This window comes from Cynara cardunculus, assembly GCF_001531365.2.
Source record: "Cynara cardunculus var. scolymus isolate 2C chromosome LG 12, CcrdV1, whole genome shotgun sequence".
Classification (NCBI taxonomy): domain Eukaryota; kingdom Viridiplantae; phylum Streptophyta; class Magnoliopsida; order Asterales; family Asteraceae; genus Cynara; species Cynara cardunculus.
The window spans coordinates 11,332,766-11,348,386 of record NC_037539.1 but is presented as its reverse complement, the minus strand read 5'-3'; positions in this window follow the sequence as shown (position 1 = coordinate 11,348,386).

Here is a 15,621-nt window from a genome sequence, read left to right as displayed (position 1 = left end):
TTTTTTTATTTTTATTTTAATTTGAAAAATCACTGACATAATATTTTTTATTTTTTATTAAAATAAATTTTATCAATAATCTTTTTTAAACATAAGTATTTTTTGGTATAATTGTTTATATATGTAAGTACTTTTTTTGTTCAAAAAATGTTTACGGACTTAATCGCTCAAAGTATGAAAGTCCATTGGCTTTTTTTCAGGCTTTTTCTTTTATTTCATCACATTAATCAATTTTATAGGTAATAAGAATGTATCTAATAGATTTTAGAAAGTTCAAAGAGTTATTTAACAGGTTTTGGAATATCCAAGAACTTCATCATTTCAAACACTAAAGTCTATTGGGGTTTTTTAGACTTTTTCCTTAATGAAATACATTACGAACATAATAATAGTTTGTATAATAAACAATAATCATAGTAAATGCAACCTAGTAAAAAGAACAAATAAAGTTCACTTGGTATGTTCGTCCTTAGAAACTTTATTGCTTTTCTATACAAATATTCCAACATAACACATTTCTAGTTGACAAGTCGAGATTCTCCCAAGTAATACCTTCATCAAGGCTTCGTTTTGCAAACTAGTTGATAATATGTGATAATTGGATCTTAGTTATCACTTGAGGTAACTTATACGTGATTATTTGTTAATAATTATATGACAACATGATAAATTGTTATATTTGATCATGCTAATATAAGAATTGAGTATGTATTAAATATGAGGGTATAATTATATACATAATTAAATACATGCATTGGTGTGTATGTGTATATGATTTTATATGCATGCATGAATTGTTTACTTGAAGGGGATAAATGTATATATGTATATACATATTGTGTTTATGTGCATGCATGTGGGGTTAGGGGAGAAGGCTGTAATAGCCGACTTTCCTGAAAAGGAAAGTATAAAAGGAGGGATTGGGCTCTCTTCACTCTTTTTACCGTCTCTGGAACTCAAGTGAGCGATTTAAGTGAAACAAGAGTTGATCAGATTGCTTATTTTATCTGAATTTTTGAAGTTATTTTCAAAAGAGTCTTCAAAAGGTGAGTGGTTCATATTGCTTTTAAAACTCTTCATAATTGATTGTAGAAACTTTACTTTTGTTTAAAAGTTAAATCTTTGAGGTGTTGTCCGGATTAGACTTAAACCGGCCAAGAGTCAGGCGGTTTAGTCTTAAATGGGACAAGGGTTGGGCATTTTAAGCCTTAAACCGGTCAAGGCATAAGCGGTTTAGCCTTAAACCGGTTAAGTGTTAAACGATTTATAACCTTGAGCTTATTAAATATTTTGAACGGAGAAGTATGAATACGMCCATATGTTGACCGAATTATTTTAAATCGGACAAGCCTTGGGCGATGTGTTGTTCGGATTTGTTATCCAGACAAAAATATTGAAGTTCTCTTAAGTGTTAAATCGGACAAAGCTTGAAAGAGAGTTGTCCGGATTAGTAAATCGGACAAGGGTCTTGTATTGACCGGATTAGTAAATCGGTAAAGGCCTGACCGGAGATGAAGTTCGGCCAAGTCTGTGTTGATCGGATTTGTGCTTTGACTTATGTATTATTTATACAATTGTAATTTTTATTATTTTTGTATAAAAAATGGGAATTTTGATAAAGAATGATTTTGAACTGATGATATTCCATTAGAACATTTATGACTACGGTCTGTTCTAATTGAAATTGTTTTATGAAAAATATTTTGACGAGGAAATAAGGGTGGCATATCAAGGAGAGTTGTACCATGGGATAAGGGTGGCATATCAAATAGAGGTGTACCTTTGGATATAAGGTTGGCATTTGTATGTGTGTTATGTGATATAACTCTTACTATTATATCCTTTAAATTTACCGTGGTCTGGAATTTTTATTTCTTTGTGATTTAAAGGTTTAAGATCGGGGTTTTATTGGAAATCATAGTTTGGATGTTATTGAGGAGATAATAACAGGTTTAGCCTGAAACTTTAAATAAACCTTGTTTAATGGAAAAAATGTTTAAAAGTGGCATTATATGAAACATGGTTGGTTCAAACCTATAAAGGTGTGAAGTAGGTTATTTGAATAGCTGAATGCTTGGCTTGAAAAGTGGAAAAGTACTAGTAATATGTTCCTATTTGTTCATATATTTGTTATATATATGAAAAAGTTATATTGTACAAAGTTTTGGTGATTTTCACCCTGCAATGACATAAATAGGGTAACTCACTAGACCTTTCGGTCTAATCCTCGTTTTGTGATTTTAAATATGTATTGCAGGAGGTACGGACGGTAAGTGGAAGGGGAAAATGTGATATTTTCCTATATGCATATCTGCATGAAGATTTGTTTATGATGTATAGTTTTGGATTGATGAAAGTTGATTAGTACAAGAGATGTATTTTGAATTTTTGGGGCATGTATTTTGTATGGTAAATTCTTGTATTAAGGGACCTGAGTGGTACATAAACATGTATTTCTTCTGTATGAAGTATGTGTTACATTCAATATGAGGTATGCGGTGTTACATATAGTATAGATTAATTTTGGTTTAATAATATATTTTTTTATAAAGATAATAATTAAACATTCTGTTAGAACTAAATAATTATCTTAATTATATTTTAGATTTTTCAATCTTTAAAATGGATGTTTATCCTATATTTGATTATGTTTATCAGCAGTTAGTTACACAAATTCAAAAATAAAGCTTTAATAAGTTGTACTTACGTAAAATTACTTGTAATCTTAAATTTTAGGTAATATGCATCAATAAATAGTACTTCATGCATAAAAAATGGTTTTTAAGAGTTTTTGTCAAATAACACAATTTAACGCATAAAAAATGATTTCTAAGAGTTTTTATCAAATATTTTATAATATATTATAGATTAATTTTGGTTTAATAATATAATTTTTTATAAAGATAATAATTAAACATTCTGTTAGAACTAAATGATTATCTTAATTATATTTTAGATTTTGCTATCTTTAAAATGAATGTTTATCTTATATTTGATTATGTTTATCAGCAGTTAGTTACACAAATTTACAAATGAAACTTTAATAAGTTGTACTTACGCAAAATTACTTGTAATCTTAAAATTTAAGTAATATATGCATTAATAAACAGTACTTAATACATAAAAAATGGTTTTTAAGAGTTTTTGTCAAATGTTTTATAATATAGTGTAGATATATATATATATATATATATATATAATTTTAATTATGGATTTGTATAAAAAAAATACGAATTTTAGAAAATATCTACATTAGATAATGATTTTAAATAATCATTACTTATAATAGGAATAAAAACAACGTCGGCCAACTTTACGTATCTTAATTAACTAACAATTTCTAAAATATAATAATTAAAATATCTATCAAAGTTTTGTTATTTATAAAAGAAAATAACTATAACTTTAAATTTTATATAATACACAAAAACTTTTTAAAATTTGTTATATTTGTTTTTTTGACGATTAAATATATTATAGAGTGAATTACAAATTCTGTGATTTATGTGTTTTAACACTCTGAGTCTCTATTTTGACTTTGTGACCCCCTGATTTTGTGAACCCCGCTTCTCATCTCTGATGAATACAACTTCAAACACAGGACGATTTTTATCCGTCCAAACTCCAAACACAAGATATGCTCCTCCACATCTCGTTCTCTCAATCTTCTTTCTCATACACAACAGGGACGATTTCCACCCTTCTCTCGTTTTGCTCTTCTCGTCCACAACAAGGCTTGACAGTGACGATTTCCACCTTTCACGGGGTTTGCCTTCCATATCCGGTCCTCTCCATGAGATTGATATAGATGGTGCCAATGATTGGTTTCTTCCAGATATGTCCATCCTCAATCTGGTTGGTTTTTCCATATATGCTCCTCCATAATCCGTCTCACAGGTTCTCGCTAGCAAAGATAGATAGTCAAAAGCTTCTGAGAGCGATTGATTCAAGGAGTTTTTCCACAATCACCGGGACGATTTGATTCAAGAAGACTAGATGGAGATTTAGATGGGTTTGCCTTTGTTTCAAGTGTTCTTCCACTATCAAAAGACGCTTTTATTCAATGTTTTATGGTTTAGGGTTTTTTAGGATATTTAGTTTAGGGTTTGTTTAAATTTTTTTGAACTAAATTTTAGGACTATATTACATTTCTTATGAATTTATACAAAATCGTTTGATTATGTTTAATGTTTGTTATTATATGTTGATTTTCTTCAAGAAGGAATGTTCCCGATGTGTTCATGGATTTGATCTCATTTTGAATATGGATTTATTTGAGTTTGAATTTAATTTTGATTTTCATGTGTGGGTCTTTGATTTTGATTTTCAAGTTTAGTTTTTAGGGTTTGAATTTGGGTTGATTTGTTGTGTTCGGTTATATTTGGTGTGTGATCTAGTATATGGTGGCTCGAGATTTGGTAATGGTCGGAGAAGATGACTGAAGAAAGGAAATGAGTGAGATGTCTTACCAGAGAAGATGAAGAACATAGAGTGAATTACATTCTTGGTCCTTGTGGTTTAATAAGTAAATAAAGTAAATTACATTCTTGGTCCTTGTGGTTTTAGTTGAAAATTAAAAATAAGTTAATTGACTAAAATACCCCTCTAAACTACTTGAGTTAACATATTTTTTTTAAACGGAGTTAGATTTAAGAACCCAATGTGTTATAAAAAGTAAACTATGGGGATGTAATCCATATATATTTCAAAATAAGGATCGAAAGTAATAGAACACATATAAAATAAAATGATAAGATTAATAATAACTATAAATAATTAATAGTAATAAATAATTTACAATTTAAAAGTAATTAATAATTTAAAATTAATTTCAATTAATAATTTGAAATTAATACTTTGAAACCAATAATTAATAATTAATTTATATTTTCTCTATATTATATTATAAAGCATTTGACAAAAACTCTTAAAAACTATTTGTCATGCATGAAATACTGTTTATTGATGCATATTACTTAAAATTCAAGATTACAAGTAAATTGTGCGTAAGTACAACTTATTAAAGTTTCATGTTTTAATTCGTGTAACTAACTGCGGATAAATATAATTAAATAAAAGATAAACATCTCATTTTAAACATAAAAAATCTAAAATATAATTAGGATAATCATTGACTTCTAACAAAATACTTAATTATAATCTTTATAAAAAATTATATTATTAAACCAAAAATAATAAAATTAATTATATAAACACACGAAAAAAAGAAATTTTAAATAGTTAGTTTGATATTAACACCAATATTTTTTTTCAATTTTTTTTTGATATTTTCATAATTATATTTTATTCAAAAATTAAAAACATTATCACTTTATCAAAACCACATAAAATCTATTATAACATCGAGTGAGACAAAGAAAGAAATAAAACGAAACATTAAAACCGAGATGCATCTCGCTGTATTGTGCGAATACCCTTCTAGTATTATAAAGCATTTGACAAAAACTCTTAAAACCCATTTTTTATGCATAAAGTACTGTTTATTGATGCATATTACTTAAAATTCAATATTACAAGTAAATTGTGCATAAGTACAACTTATTAAAGCTCTATATTTGAATTCGTGTAACTAACTGCGGATAAACATAATCAAATAGAGAATAAACATCTCATTTTAAAATGTAAAATCTAAAGTATAATTAGAATAATTATTGAGTTCTAACAGAATATTTAATTATTATCTTTATAAATAATATATTATTAAACTTAAATTAAGTTACTTCATTACATTAAATTATATTATAATAATAAATTTGAATTTAAAAAATACTCAAAAATCGTATTATATCGACATGGATAAAAAATAAAACGAAACATTGAAATAAAAATATGTCTCGATGCATTGCACGAATACACTTCTAGTATTTACTAATAAATAAAGAACAATTAATATTATTTATGGGTACAATTGGAAAAAAAGTGGCAAAAAAAACTCATGTAGCTTATTGAACGTTAATTTAACTAGTGTTTTCATAAGTTAATATATAAGCTAATTTTTATCCGTCCAAAGGGACTTTTTAAATTAAATTTAAAAAATAAGTTATTTATGAGTTTACTTGTAAACTAATTTATAAGTTAGATTATGTTTTTAAAAAACATTGTTAAGCATTTTAAACCTAAATATAATAATATTTCTAAAGTGGGACCTACAACCGTAATTCCACGAACTTTCGGAAATGAGTAGGACCAAATTATATAACATATAAATCTAGAGTAAGTTACATTCTTGGTTTCTGTGGTTTATGTGTTTTAACAGTCTGGATCTCTATTTTGAAATATTTATGGATTGCATCCCTGTGGTTTGCATTTTATAACATGTTGGGTCCCTAAATTAACTCCGTCTGACAAGTTTTGTTAAGTGACTTAAACCAGAGGGGTATTTTAGTTTTTTTCTTTGCAATTTCTTCAATTTTCTATTAAAATACAAACCAAGAGGATGCAATCCATATATATATGTTAAAATAGGGACCCAAACTGTTAAAACACATAAATCATAGGGACCAAGAATGTAATTTACTCATAAAACTAAGACCCCAAATGTAATAATGTTAACACAATGGGTTAAAATGTTAATTGGATGGTTAAAAAGGAATAATGTTAATTAGTGTAGTGGCCTTTGCTAATTTTTAGAAAAGTTTTAAGCATTTAAAATTGTAGCTAAAATTAGAAATTTAAAACTTCTTATGTCAAATTTTAATTCCTAGAAAACCTCTTGAAAACGCAAGTCATATACTTAGTTGTCAACGTGGGTCTATCATCGCCCACATCTAGTAGGGTTAGTCCCACCGGTATGTGAGGTAGTGTTTGGGTTAAATACAACTCACTTTGACCTAGTACCTAACAGATTTTTGGTTCAGTTGTAACATTTCATACCATATATTGCATGTAACATATATTTCATATGAAAAAAATACATGTTTATACACCACTTAGGTCCCATAGTACAAGAATTAACCATACATAATACATGACCCAAAAATTCAAAACACATTTCTTGTACTAATTATCTTACATCAATCAAAACTATACATCATAAACAATTCTTCATGAAGATAAGCATTTAGGAAAATATCACATTTTCTTCTTCCCCTTACCGTCCGTACCTCCTGCAATATATAGTTAAAATCACAAAACGAGGGTTAGACCGAAAGGTCTAGTGAGTTACCCTATTTAAGTTATTGCAGGGTGATAATCACCAAAACTTTTTAAATAAAACAACTTTTCACATATATAACAAATATATGAACAAATGGGGGTATATTACCAGTACCTTCCCTTTTCCAAACCAATCATTTAGCTATTCAAATAACATAATCAGGTTTTATATAATGTCACATTTAAACCTTTTCTAATCAAACAAGGTTTATTTAAAGTTTCAGGCCAAACGTTATATTTTCTTCTCAACATCCAGACTACGATTTCCAATAAGAACATTGATCCTAAATCTTTAAATCACAAAGAAATAAATATTCCAGATCACGGTAGTCTTAAGGGATATAATAGAAAGAGTTATATCATATAACGCACATACAAATGCCACCCTTATATCAAATGTATACATCTCCTTGATATGTCTCCCTTATCCCATGGTACACCTCTCCTTGATATGTCACCCTTATCCCATGGTACACCTCTACTTGATATGCCACCCTTATTTTCTTATCAAAACATTTTACAAAAACAATTTCAAATAGACCGCAATCAATGGAATTATTATCAATCCAAAATCATCTATATCAAAATTCCCATTTTATGATAAAATAACAATTTTTATCAATCAAACACAAGGCATAATACAAATCCGGTCAACATGGCTTGGCCGGACTTCATCTCCAGTCAAATCTTGGGCGGTTTACCAAATCCGGACAACACATCGCTCAAGGCTTGTACGATTTAACATTTAGAATAAATTCCAACATTTTTGTCCGGATAACAAGTCCGGACAATTCATCGCCTAAGGCTTGTCCGATTTAAAATAATTCGGACACCATTTAATCGTATTCCTACTTCTCCGTTCAAAATACTTGGTATAAACTCAATAATCATAAGTCGCTCAACACTTGTTCGGTTTAAGACTAAACCGCTTAAGCCTTAACCGGTTTAGGGTTTAAATCGCTTATCCCTTGACCGGATTAAGGCTAATCCGCCTAACACTTGTCCGGTTTAAGACTAATCAGAACAACACTCTAGAAAATAACTTTTAAATCAAAAGTAAAGTTCTATACTCAATTATACARTTATGAAGAGTTAAAAAGTAGTAAGAACCACTCACCTTAAAACCCTTTTTGAAAACCAACTTGATCCTCAGTCAAGAAATAATCCGGTCGACTCTTTTTCTTCTAAATCGCTCAAATTCTCAAAAATGGCAAGAAGAAGAGAAATGGAGGCTAAGCCCTCCTTTTATACCTTTCTAAAACTGGAAGGTCGGCTAAACAGCCCCCTTCTCACGTACACCCACTTCATGCATATACATGACATGCATTCATACTCACACACACAATATGCATGTATGCTCATGTATACATACCGTATTATATATGCATTTCATTTTGACTTACCACATATACATACTCTCATACATGTATCTATATTGTGCACATAATTTTCACATACTAACATGATCAAATGTAACAAATTTATCATGCTAACACGTAATCACTTATCAAGTAATCACATATTAATTACCTTGGGTGATAACCAGGATCCAGTTATCACACCAGCTTTCAGCATGTGAATCTTGTTCATTCAAGATCGTTTCCATACCCGATTTCAACTCGGTTTCTAACTTGTGACATTTCCCATCGATTTCCTCTTGATTAAAATTTATTTCACTCGATATTTTTTAAAAATTGACATCTAACTCATTCTTATGTATTTTTCTACTCATAAAAAACCATCAATTTCAAATCAATAAATCCAAAGTGGGTTTTTACCTATGGTAGATATGAATAATATCGTTTGTGGTAGCAATGCAAAATCAATATTACCCAAATAAGCTACGAACACGATTATTCATAGTGACAAATGCCGTATCAAATTATCAGTGGTCTTAGATCCAATGTTGATCCACTAGAAGTAAACCAATTCATTAATGAATAACATCACAAGATTACCTCAAATTCATGAATTAACACAAATAAAATCCAAGCGAAACTCCATGTTGTTATATGTCTTCGGCTTTCAAAGATGAAAAGTCCCTATCTGTTAATTTATTACTGTATTTTCATAATCTGTTACATAGAGAAAAGAGCAATCGCGATGCTACAAAATCAAACCACCACCACCAGGCCCGTTCCTGACATTTTATGGGCCCTGAGCGAACGTAAAAATAGGGCCCACCGCATTTGAACCTCCGTGACCACAAGGGGATTTTTGTTCCTTCTTGGATTTGAACATGGGACCTCCAGACACTTTTGACCTTTGGAGCCAAACTCAAACCAATTAGGCACCACCCTTGTGGTTACTTAAATTTACGTATTTTTTATTAGGTAATTTGAAACCAAGAGTATAAAAATTATGGTTGATAAATTTTTATAAGAAGTAAGATTTTTTTTAGTTTATAACAAGAAATATGTGTTATTTTGATAATAATAATAAATAAATAAAAAAAGAATTTGTGTGAATGAAGTAATCGTGAGGGTCAATGAGAGATCAATAATAAAGAAGATTATCAAGGTTTTCTAGACAAGTAGACAAATGAGGATCAATACAAATATGAAAGAAAAAAATGATTCATTGAGATCTAATAAGAATAAATAATGAATTAAATATATAATATGCAATCTCAACAAATGATTATTTGAGTACTTAAATAGAATCTTGTAGTGCGGTGAAATCTCAATGAAAGATATATAAGTCAAATAATTGATGAAAATATTTAAATTTTATTTTCCTTCTTTTTTTGCTCAACTAAAATAAGATGTTAAAGATTAAAAATTTATGGAACATGACATATATCAGAGACATTACGAAATATATCTAGCAGAAAAAATTATTGATTAATCACAAAACTATGAAACACGTCATAAATTATAAAAACAATAGATTGATTGTCAAACAATAGTAAAATATTTTATATAGAAGCAAAAATAGATAACAATAGTCAACAAAAACAATTAGAACAACATAACCAAATAGCAATAGTCAATAGAAGCAGAAATTGATAAAAATATCCAACAAAAATATATAGCAATAACAAGCACATGATCTTAACGTTGAATTGTTAAACCATGAAAACAGCCAAACATATAGAGATAACAATAACCAATATGATTGGACCTTGTTGAAGATAAAAAAAAATAGAGGGACGATAAATAATAGCATATAATGAATAGCCAATTAATTTTTTCAATTTTCTTCTCCAATATAATTAGTTGAAATATTTTTAGGCCTTTATTATGTACTAATTTTTTTTGCTTCTTATTATATGTTACAATTTTTTGGGTTTATTTATTTCATTAAATTCTTTTAGACTACTATTGTATTTTTAAGGAAATAATTTGGGCCCTTGATATTTTTGGGCCCTGGACGTGCGCCCGTGCCGCCCTCCCCCAGGGACGGCCCTGACCACCGCTAATGATAGTTGTCTCGTTAGAAGGTCGTTCTACAACAATTAGCCTCCAAAATCATCATTATTAAACACGGAACAACAGTACCTAACAACTCAATTAAAAATAGTTTGCTTGGGCTTAGGTTTTTTACGGTTGCTTCTTTGAGCCATCACCACGTTCGAAATTTGAATGCAAACACAACACCACAAATTTCCTTCAACTTTTTGATGGATTTTTCTCAGAATAATTGTACCATGTGATTGTTCTAACCAGGTCTAGGACATAAAAATCATGATTTCTTTTTGTCGGGTCCGCCAAGCTATTGATCAACACCAAGTGTTATCTCGACCCCACCCTCTTCAATCTTGCCACATCTTAGCCGCTAACGCACTCGGCCCACTTGATGGCATACTTTTTTGTTTTGTTTAAACTTTTCGGTATTGACAAGTTTAATTAGTCCTTCCCTTAAATAATTGCATCAAATGATTGTTCCAACATAGTCTAGAATCAAACGTATTTCATGATTACCTGAAGTATTTTTAATTTATTTTATTTACGATACTTTTTTTATATCTTCTACAAGGTACTGCCTTAAGTTCGACACATACAATGCACTATGGAGATTTTTAGCATACAACCAACTTCTCCCACTCCTCAATGTGGTATTTGTCGAGAACCCAACTTTCATAGGGGGTGTTTGGGATTGCTTATTTGAAACAATTTGTGTTTTTCTACAAAAGCATTTATCAACTTATTATAAGTCAGAATGGTTTAACTTCTTCAAAAACTCCTTGTTACCGGTTTGACATCGGTATAAGTTGTTTATCCAAACACTCAAAAATGCTTATTACCGGTGTCACACCGGAATAAGTCAATAAGTTGTTTTTATAAGCAATCTCAAACACCCCCTTAATTTAATAATCCATTTCCACATGGATATTTTCAAAAAAAAAATTATATATCTCTGGGTTGCAATATTATAAGATTCATTATCACCATAACAAACATTTGGGACCTTCATTCATTCACAAATCAAAATCACCTCTCTTTTGTATCAGTTCCAATTTTAGCAGTTTTTGCCTTTTCACCTCCTTTCAACATATGACAAGAATAAAAATCCCACGTTGGCTCGCCCTGGGATTAGTTTGAGCTTGGCTCCAAAGGTCAAAAGTACCACGAGGTCTCAGGTTCAAATCCAGGGAGGAATAAAAATCCCTTTGTGGCTACAGAGGTTCAAATGCAATGACTCCGAGCTATTTGCAAAGCAGGTGGTCGCCTGGGATTAATCGGCCCGGTTATACAATAATATTTATCCAAAAATTAAAATTAAAAAAGTAGAAGATAGAATACTTTGGGAAAATGATGATGAAAAAGGGCACGTGATTGGGAACATCTCCAACAAGTACACAAAATTCATTTAAAATAGAAATTCACAAGTTCAAATCTGTAAAAAAATTACATCCGACTCCAACATATACTTTATTTTAGATCAACTCATTGTGTACTAGTTTTAAAAATTAACGGTTTTTCTTTTTCACCTGATCCCAGCGTAACAAGATTGTGCACTTCCTTTTGTGCATAGATTCGTATAGTGAAATAAATCAATTCATGTACTGAGTTATAGACAAAAAAGAAACTTCATGTTTAGTGCTCGTTCTTTTAGACATCTCCAAACACTAATACCTATTAACCAATCAAACGAAAGTGAAAATCATGTGCACAAGCAACGACATATTTAAAACATCCATAACTTTTTGGGTCGAATCTTTTTCCAACATCATAACATTATCACTGCTTGTATCCTATGTATCAACAGTTATACGTACACTTACTTGAGATTTCAACAAATAATGACCACAAAAGTGCATATATAGACATTAAAGAACAACTATGCCCTTTTCTTTCAAACTCATGATAACATGCATGATATGGCATAAAGTAGAAGTTATGATTACAGAACAACAATGACCATGTTAATTGCATTATATATATATATATATATAGAGGTTGGTTATTATACAACCCTTAACATCTGTGCAACCAATACAACTCAATCCCAACCGTCCATTTCATTTGATGAATATGTGATTTCATAGAAGTTTTGATTGTTTCCTAATATAAAGTATTAATCATAATTAATGAACTCTATTCATATTCCATAAATATTCAAATCATAATAAATGAACTCTCATCATTTCTATAAATATCTTAATTAATTGGGTTGCAAGGGTTGTACAAATACACAAGGTTGTAAAAGAAATATACCCTATATATATATATATACATATATATATATACATATATATATATATATGATGATAGGGCATATCTTAGTTGAACGTGGTTATGGGTTTCACCACAAACAAGAGAGAAAGGGACACTTTCTTTCTTGAATGATGGAAGACAAGATAGAAATCAACTATTGGTGGGTCACCCTAAGCCCATAAACACTTCAAACACATGTCAATTATGTGTTGTCAGTAATTATTTTTCACAATGGATATATACATAATATTATATATATATATATATATATATATATATATATATATATATATATATATATACACGAATGATCAAATGCAAGTCATCCAATTTGTATAAACTGTGCAAACCACCTTCATCCATCAATTTCATTGTTTAATTTTATGAAAAATTTTCATAAAATTGTTTAATCTTGTGAAATTGTTTCATATAATACTTTTTTTTGATGAAATTATTTAATATATGGTTATGAAATAGTTTCATATAATACTTAATGAAATTTTAATGAAACTGTTTCATTTATTTTTTGAAAATTAAAATAATGAAGATGATAATATCCATGATTAACACCCTTAACAATAAAAATGATTAATCAACCTCTTATAATTACAAAAAAAATGAACAAAATGAAAAATTATGATCGATTGAATGAGGTTTGTAAAATAAACATTCTCTATATAAATATAGTGTTTTTTATTTGGATTATGAGTTTATTATTTTGAAAATGTGATTAAATGTGTCAACTGATCATTGAAATAGGTAATTACTAAGGGGATCATGGATATTACCATATATTTCGGTGAATGCAAGTTTTTTCATAATTATGTGAAAGGGGTTGTTATTTGGCAACTTCGAGTTTCAGGTTCGAATTTAACCCATAATATATATATATATATATATATATATATATGTGTGTGTGTGTGTGTGTGTTTTTTCGACAAATTACAATGAGTTTGTCAATGAACATACGCAAGAATACAAACTGTTAGTTGCCATAGATTTTCAACCAACATTATTTATTGAAAATGAAAGATAGAAGAATTAAGCAACATTTTAATAATAATTATTATTATTAAAAGAATATCTTAGCAAATCTGGACGAATTATTGTAATGTTTTCTAACACAACAAAAACGACAAATCCACGACAATCAAACTTGTTAAAGACCCGATATATAAACAAAAACAGGAGATATGTTTTGATGTATAAACTTGTTCTAACCCCATATTTCTCTGACTCAGGTTTATAAGATAATAAAATATGATTTTTTATAACAAAAAACCTAAAGTTTAAATCTTAATATTAATTACACTGTTAAAATATTCTAACATAAATTATTGATTTTAGAATAAAGAAGAGAAAAAAAAAACAATTTGATGAAGATAATATTAATAAGTTTCAACTTTTATTTGTGATTTATGTTTTTGATATTTTTATCTTTTTTATTTTTGTTTTTTTTAAATTAATCCAAATCCAATCTTTACCATATGAATTTCTGATTGGTTCCAATTTTCATTTAAAATATTTATTTTTAAAAAATTATTTTTTTTTTCATCAAAAAAATTAAATATGATGTTTTGATAATTTAATGGATCATTAAACTTAAAGAAATGAAGGAAACACATCGAAAAATTAAATACGATGTTTTTGATAATTTAATGGGTCATGACATTTTTCATGTGTACCCATTTTTAATAAAAATTTTGAAACGAAGGAAATAAAGATTTTAAAGGCTTTGGATATGTTTTTTTATTTCAATAAATTTTTAAAATAGATATTACAGGAGAGATGGTGTAAAAATCTCCAACTTTGAAGAACACTTTAAAAATGATTACAATGAAAGGGATATATTATTTAATACTAAAAGGGTAGTCGCGTCTCGATTTTAATGTTTTATTTTATTTTTTTGGTCTCTATCGATAATCGATGTTATAACACGAATTTATGTGGTTCTGAGCAAACAATAATATTTTTCTTAAAAAAATATAAATTTGAAGATATCGTAAAAATTAAAAAATATATAAAAGTTCTCATTTTTTTGTCTAATTTATTTTTTTATTGTAATTTAATTTATGTTTAATGATGAAGTAATTTATATTTGGTTTAATAATATATATTTTATATAAAGATAATAACTAAGTATTGTCTTAGAACTTAATAATTATTTTAATTATATTTTAGATTTTATATTTAAAATAAGAATTTTATTTTATATTTGATTATATTTATCTACAATTAGTTACACAAATTCAAACATGAAGTTTAATAAGTTGTACTTACGCACAATTTACTTATAATCTTAAATTTTAAGTAATATACATCAATAAACAGTACTTCATGTATAAAAGATGGTTTTCAAAAGTTTTTGTTCCTATAAATTCTCTATATTGTTCTCTAAAAATTTGAGATGTGGATAGAAAAAAGAATTATTTTACTTATTTCTACCAATGAGATTAAATTGTTATTATTTTATATAAATTCTTTTTAAAAAAATGTATTCGGATGATAAATTTATAGAATATTTTAATAATATAATCAATGTTGAAATCTTTAAAATACAAAATCTATTGTAGTAAATGTAATTTTTAATTTTAAAAATTTAAGTTTTGTATTTTTTATTTTTAAAAAATTATAGAGAATTTATTAGAGATAATCTAAATATTTTGTTATTATCTTTTTTCCTAACTAATATTTATTTTGATATTTTCTATGAAATGATACGAATTTTATGTTTTTCAACTAATTAATAAAAAAAGGAGAATTATTAATGGAATTTAATGGCGAA